The sequence below is a fragment of the Micromesistius poutassou genome (assembly GCF_964030765.1).
Source record: "Micromesistius poutassou genome assembly, contig: SCAFFOLD_6553, whole genome shotgun sequence".
NCBI classification, from domain to species: Eukaryota; Metazoa; Chordata; class Actinopteri; order Gadiformes; family Gadidae; genus Micromesistius; species Micromesistius poutassou.
Genome location: NW_028179879.1, coordinates 1,554 through 9,006, shown reverse-complemented (window position 1 = coordinate 9,006; position 7,453 = coordinate 1,554). Strand labels below are relative to the sequence as shown.

General features: G+C 52.7%; 1 pseudogene across 1 annotated transcript; it reads right to left on the bottom strand.

Moving 5' to 3' along the window:
• Window positions 1-285: 285 nt before the first annotated feature.
• On the bottom strand, window positions 286-7,128 carry LOC311371311 (zinc finger protein 800-like; annotated as a pseudogene). The gene is made up of 6 exons: window positions 7,033-7,128; window positions 5,717-5,863; window positions 3,833-3,983; window positions 2,659-2,911; window positions 1,482-1,643; window positions 286-773 (listed from the first exon to the last, which is right to left on the bottom strand). The product of its transcript is annotated as a zinc finger protein 800-like (transcript).
• Between the last annotated feature and the right edge of the window lie 325 nt (window positions 7,129-7,453).

Genomic DNA, 7,453 nt, shown 5'->3' with positions numbered 1-7,453 from the left:
ATTGCACTGTTGAAGGAGCCTGAGACTTAAGAATTTCATTGCGAGCGACTGCGTCTGTAATTGTTGTGCATATGACAACTAAAACATCTTGAATCTGTTGTCGAGGTGTCCCTGAGTAAGACCCCTAACCCCAACGAGCTCCCGACGAGCTGGCTGTCGCCTTGCATGGTTGACTGGTCAGTGTGAACGTGTGTATGAACTGCTGCACGTCACTTTGGATAAAAGCGTCTGCCAAATGCTCTGAATGTAACGCCTAAAGGGGCGAGGAGTGCTGCAGCTGCTGACCTGAGAGCTGTAGGTCTTCTTGCAGCGCATGCAGCGACAGGACGAAATGCTATACTGCTGCTGGGCGGGCGCCACCGCTGCTGCTGCTGCCGACGCCTGCTGCTGCTGCTTCTGGGCTTTCTGCGCCCTGGCCCGCGTCTGGCTGGGCGTCCGGGACCGGGCGTGGCTCTGAGCGGCGGAGGCGGCGGCGGCGGCGGCGGGGGTGGCAGTGCTCGCCGCGCCGGAGCTTTTGGAGTTCTGCGCGGCGGGCTTGGGGCTGGCGACGCGCGGCGGCGACGCCACGGCCACGCCCGGCTTCCTGGGGGGCGTGTCCTCCAGGGAGAGGAGGTGGCCGGGCCGCGTGGCGATCTCCGGCGTGATGAGGTCGCGCCGGAGCCCGCGGTGAACCTCGTCGAAGTGGCGCCGCACGTTGGCCTTGGTGGCGAAGCTCTTGCAGCACACGGGGCAGGACTTGGCGCCCACGGGCGAGGCCAGGGTCTTGGGGCGACCTGGCAGGGAGGGGAGGAACAGATGTTTGTCGATATTTTGTTTGTTTCTCGTGAAGGTGGTCGCGCAGAGAGAGAGAGAGAGAGAGAGAGGAGAGAGAGAGAGAGAGAGAGAGAGGAGAGAGAGAGAGAGAGAGAGAGAGAGAGAGAGAGAGAGAGAGAGAGAGAGAGAGAGAGAGAGAGAGAGATCATCTGCAAAATGGTTTTATTTTGAAGCTCCAATAAAGTCATTTCTTAAATAGTCCACCTTAATTAGGATTAGAGACAATAGGTGTTTATCACAACTTATCACAACAATAATGAGTTGTGTTCAAATGTTCAGGAGGATTGTTCCAAGAAGGCTGCGTCATAACGTCACACTATGTAGGAATACATCAAACACCGAGGACAAAGTGCAGGTCATGGGCTCACGAGCTACGAGACGTTTCTTAACGGAGATCAGCCCACCAGCCGACCCCGAGAGCTGTACCGTCCACACCGTCCACGTACTGTCCCTCACACCTCGACACTGGACACCGTGGACACCGTGGACACCAGACACCGTCCGGTCTGGGCGCTGGACCCTTGTGACGTCACTAACGGGTTGCATTGGAAACGGCTCGTAATAGCAACCAGCATCACACCCGACGGTGCGCTGACCTATTCAAAACTAGACAGCGACGGGGCTGATCTACACGGGGCCCGAGAGGGGGGGGGGGTGTGACCTCTAACCTTTGACGACGGAGACCAGGCTGAAGGGATGGTGCGGGTCTCGGTGAACTTGCGCAGCTCCTCCAGCTTGCTCTGGTGCATCTTGCGGCAGTGCCGGCGAATGCTGCGCCGCGAGTTGAAGTCCTTGCCGCACAGACAGCAGGAGATGGTCACGTCCTCCACCTGTAGGGGGGGGGGGGGGGGGGGAGACTTTGTTGAGAAACGCACACTCGTGGAGGGAAGAATATTGCACACGCGCGCCCACACTCCTAAAGCTGAACGACACTGAGGACATTTTAAATGTTGTCTGTTTTTCTTATACACAAACGCACACCTCCCCCTGATTACACTAAGGTACTTAGTGTAAAAAAAAAAAAACCTGTGTGTGTGTGTGTCATCTTGTTTTCCACTTAAGACAGCGACCAGGGTGACTCCCGAGAGAGAGCGCACCAAACCCAGGTTGCCATGCAACAAGCGGAGTCCGTCAACACCATAGCAACACAATTAGGTTGCAAACGCCCCCAAGCAACGTCACACCCTCACCTGATTCTTACTCAGCTTTTACCCAAAAGGTAAGCAAGTAACCAAGTAACCAGCCGTTGGGGTTAGGCGTCTTGCTCAAGGATACCTCGGTAGTGCGGGTCAGGGATGGAACCCAGAACCTCTAGCCTGCTGGCTGAGCAGCCTAACAACCCTTCCGTGGGTCTAAGGCTCTACACGACAAAATACACAAAATATTTTATCAGATGTGCCTTTCGTTTAGATGGCGACAGCGTTTTCGGGGCGCAAAAAAAATGAACCCACCCTCCAGAGTGGAAATCTTAAAAAAACGCTCCACCGCTGCGTTTCCGTCTAAAGGGTTAACAATGGAAAAGTTTGCTCTGAGCTGCTCACGCTGGCTCTCGGCCCGTACGCGTTTACGTCACGTCCACGTGCAGTACAGGCAAACGCTTGTCTAAACGCGGAATGAAAAGTGGGAACGCAACGCCACTTTTGCGGTTTGTGTTCAGATCGTTGTCGTGTAAAGCCAGCCTACCACTGATATATTGTGTGGTAGGCTATATATAAAATATTGTGTACATTTTGGAGCACATTGATAGCGGGTCGTGTTTTTTGGGGTCTCGAACTTGTCAGATAAAAGTAACGCTTTCACATCTCGACCGCGGTACGATCGCCACAGTGCCAGAGCTCCACCCACCCCGCTGTGGGAGCTGTCCTCGTCGGCGGCGGGGGGCGGGTCCTCCCCAGTCTCCTTCGGCGCGTCCTTCTCGGGCTCCGCTCGCCTCTTGGGGGCCGTGGGGGGCCCCGGGGACTGCTTGCCGCTGCGGCCCTCTGGCTCACGGGTCTGCTGCTGCTGCTCCTCCTCTTCCTCCTCCTCCATCTCTTCCTCCTCCTCCTCCTCCTCTTCCTCGGGCTGCTCCGCCACCCATGACCCTGGGTTGTGTCTGCTGCTGTGGACGGGGGCAGAGAGAGAGAGGGGCGTCACGAGGGGCCGGTGGTGTGCTGGTGAGGTGCTGCCCTCTGGTGGTGGTACGGAGCAGCTCAGGGGACCGTAACTATTGTGTGGTTTTATTTCTAAAGGAGACATATTCTACCACCAGGTGTGATTAGCCCTTACAAGCCGTTTGGAAAATCTGCCTCTTTTGACATCACAAGTGGGCGTGTCCACCTAGACGTGTGCAGGATAGATCAATCCACCAGCCTACCCAGTGGACCGTAGAAAACGTTGCTCATCTCTCCGTCACACATCTAGGTGGACACGCCCACTTGGTGATGACAGAATTTCAAAGCGGCTTGTAACGGCTCATCACACTCACACCTGGTGGTGTAATATGTCGCCTTTAATAGAAGTAGCAACCAAAGAACTGCTGAAGGCGTGAGTACAGCCACACTGCCGTTGCATATTGATGGTCTGCTGATATAATAAGGCCTAGGGAAAGTGCTACACACGCATCCATATTTATATTATTATTCATATGTTATTGAGTCATTTTCCAGATGCTTTTCTGCTATTAAGTAGGCACACACATAGATCATTAAAAAGCAGTTAGGGGAGGGGGCGTCTCGCTCAGTATTCAAGTATACCTGCAGCTAGACCGCAAAGTTTGGGAATCAAACCCAGTACCTCGTCTTCGTCTGGGAGTCGAACACCCTTTAGCGACAACGCCACCTAACTGCACTACGCTAAGGTTAACTGTGTGTGTGAGTGTGTGTGTGAGTAAGTGAGTGAGTGAGTGAGTTTGTGTCTGAGTGAGTGAGTGAGTGAGTGAGTGAGTGAGTGAGTGAGTGAGTGAGTGAGTGAGTGTGCGCGTGTGCGTGCGTGTGTGTGCGTGCGTGCGTGTGTGCGTGTGTGTGCGTGTGTGTGTGCGTACCAAGCCAGCTCCTCCTCGGTGGTGAGGTACTGGAACACGGCCTTGGTGGTGGTCTGGATGGGCTCCAGGCGGACCACCTGGTCGGGGTGCTCCTTCCTGGGGTACAGGGCCTGGACCAGCTCCTTCACTGCCACGCTCTGCCCGTCGTCGCCTGCAGGGGGCGCCAGGGGGAACAGTCATGGTTCATGGGGATTTCAATGCTGAAGAGTATTCCGTTTTTATTCTTCTAGTTTTTTTCAACACCAGTTCAGATTCATAAAAATCGACTGTTACATCAAGAAATAAATAAATAAAACGGTATAATAAATAAATTAAATTGTAGAATAAATAAATAAAAAGACAATCTAAACCCAATGTTTTGGAGCTGAACAAAAAAAACAAAAAAAGTAAAAACAAAACAATATCGAGTCAACACCAAACGAAATCACCAGTTAAAATGAACTAAAGCTAACAATCGACTGGCGGACGTTAAACAAACAGATTCATCTAAAACGTGATTAATCGTTATATCTCATTCCCCCGTTGAGGACAAATCAAGCAATTCGTCGAAAGAACAAACACGGTGGGTAATGGATTTCCATCGATGAGGAATTACTTCCCTGATGCGTGAACAGCTTGAAATATTTATTCTGATGAAATAAACGCATATTGCTGCACAAAAGCTGAGCAATTGCTACCCGATAGGAGATTGAAGTTGTTAATACAGTATGAAGTGGACAGATGGCTTATTGTGGTGGAAGTGGGCAGAAATAAAAGCCAAGACCACTCAGGACTAACAGGTGCGAGTTCTGAGTTAAAGAGACAAAGTGAAGGAGACAGAAAGAGGATGATAGAGACAGTCTGCAGTCTCTATACCACGTTTATAATCTGCTCTCTCCATTAACAACAGAGCAGAGAGGAGCGGGGCGAGAGGGACAGCGAGACAGAGAGAGAGACAGCGAGACAGAGAGACAGAGAGACAGAGAGACAGAGGGTAGAGAGGGAGGCAGAGACGGGAGAGAGAGGGATGCAGAGAGAGAGGGGAGGACATGGAGAGGGGAGAGAGAGGGACGTAGAGTGAGAGAGACAGAAAGGGATGCAGGGAAGGGAGAGAGACAAGGACGTAGAGACGTATGCACAGGAGAAGAAGAGAGAAGAGTCAATTAATAACCACGGACGCGGTGGTAGAGGCCTTTGCACCTCCAGGAGAGAGAGGGCGAGGGGAGCGCGGGAGAGACTAATGAGACAGGATCAAAGACGGACGGAGAGGGATCAAAGTCCATCTCCTCACTGAGAGGAGAGAGGAGAGAGGAGAGAGCAGGGAGGAGAGAGGAGAGAGGAGAGAGGAGAGAGGAGGCTCACTTAGAGGAGAGAGGAGAAAGGAGAGAGGAGGCTCTCCTACCCCTGGTGTGGAACATGAGGACGGAGCTCAGAAGTTGCAGACGTGAGCAGAGGCCGGGAGTGTGAGGGTGTGAGAGGAGGAGGAGGAGGAGGAGGAGACAGACGACAGGGCTGTAAAACTCAGTTCCCTTTAGGAACAGGAAATTAGATTATGTTGTGTGAGTGCACATTGTGCGCGTTTGTGTACATAATGTGCGTGTATCGTTTGCGTGACCCAAGCGTGAGATGTATTCTTGTGTGATGCACGCACTAGAGGGGTGTGTGTGTTTGTGTCTCAGTGTGTGCGTGTCTCAGTGTGTGTGTGTGTGTGCACACCGTCATTACAGTCTCATACATATGCATGTACGTACATCTAGTCATAAAAACTGCATTCCTGCCTTGCGGTTGTTCTGTCTAAATCCATTTGCGTTCATGTATGGACGTTCCTGTAAATCAATCAGAACATTGTGTACTCGTTTGCATATGCGTGTGCGCGCGTGCATGCGTGTGTGTGCGTGGACTGACCGTCTGCGTCGGCCGGCTGGCTGCTGATGCAGTAGTACTCTCTGTGCGTGATCAGGTTGGGCAGACCCCTGAAGAGACTGCGGCAGAGTTTGCACTCAAAGATGGTGTCCACCTCCCTCAGCAGCATCTGCTTCAGCTCACTGGTACCTGCAACGCACGCACACGCACACACACAGTTTTCTTATTAAAAATAATTTATTATTATTATTATTATTGAGAAAATCGTCTCAACCTGTAACACATCATGTCCCAATTATACAGCACAGACCAACGATAAGCATCACAATTTAACAAGCCCTTAAAGACACACGCGCGCGCGCGCACGGGCACACACACACACACACACACACACACACACACACACACACACACACACACACACACACACACACACACACACACACACACACACACACACACACACACACACACACACACAGTAAAAACCCAAACCATAGTGTTAACATCCATCACTATAATTATACACCTTTCCCTGGTTGTTAATAAACGATGAAACAACGCTTAATAACATAAATCGGCGTCGTTTAAGCGTGTAAACTGCCTGGCGACGGGGGAGCAGGGGAGGTGACGGTAGTCACCATCAGCATCATCGTTATTGTCCGGTTTATTGTTAATATGGCCGCCACCATCATCAGCTCCTGGGAGGCTCGTTTAAGCGACGCTGTGCAGCGAGTCGCTGGCTGTGACTTGCTGCAAGTGGCTGGTGCTGCTCGCGTCCCCACCGCTTACTCACACACACCACATGCAGCCACCGGCGTTTAGTCCCCCGTCTGTCATCCTCAGACAGGATACCATTCCTCTGGCTGTGACTCACAGCGCTCAGTACACAGACGACGGACACGCACGCACGCACAGCCATGTTGCATGCACGCACGCACGCACAACCATGTTACACGCACGCATGCACGCACGCACGGAACACACTGGTTAATGAGAGGAAGTCCTCATCACTCCCGTGGAGCATGCTTAACCAGTTGGCAGTGTACTTTCAGTGGCACCCTGTTTCCAGTGGGGTAGCAGTTCACACACACACTCTTCAGTGTTGCTCCAGTGGTACAGGGTGTAGCAGTTATTGAGTAGTACAAAGTGGATGTTTCTATTCAGCCATACGTTGGGAGACGACATACTGCTGGTTTCACTGCTCGCAGGTAACTGGGAGAGGCAGCTGGCTCAGTGTGTCGCATCGAACACACACACACACACACACACACACACACACACACACACACACACACACACACACACACACACACACACACACACACACACACACACACACACACACACACACACACCTGATTGGAAGCATTCAATGATCTGCTGGATGCCGGACTTGGACGTCTGCAGGGGCTTCTGCAGCAGAGGAGGGTCTCCGGGCTCGACGCAGTGACCTGGAGAGGAGTGAGGGAGGGAGTCCCAGGGAGACGGAGGGGGTGAGGGAAGGGGGAGACAGGAGGATGATTAAAATCACAACACGCATTGGAATATATCAACGGTGGCGTCGGGGGCAGCTCATCAGATAATGAGCGGGGGGCACATGGACCACAGGGACCAGGGGGTGAGCGCAGGGAGGGGGGCGCATCGCTGCAGGCCCCCTGGGGAGCACGCAGCCAGGGCTGGGGCCGACTGTGAGTCACCGTCCTCTGTGTTCGTGTGTTTGCTTGTTCCTCTTCCACTTCCTCCCTCTCTCTCTCATTAAAATCATCACACGCGATG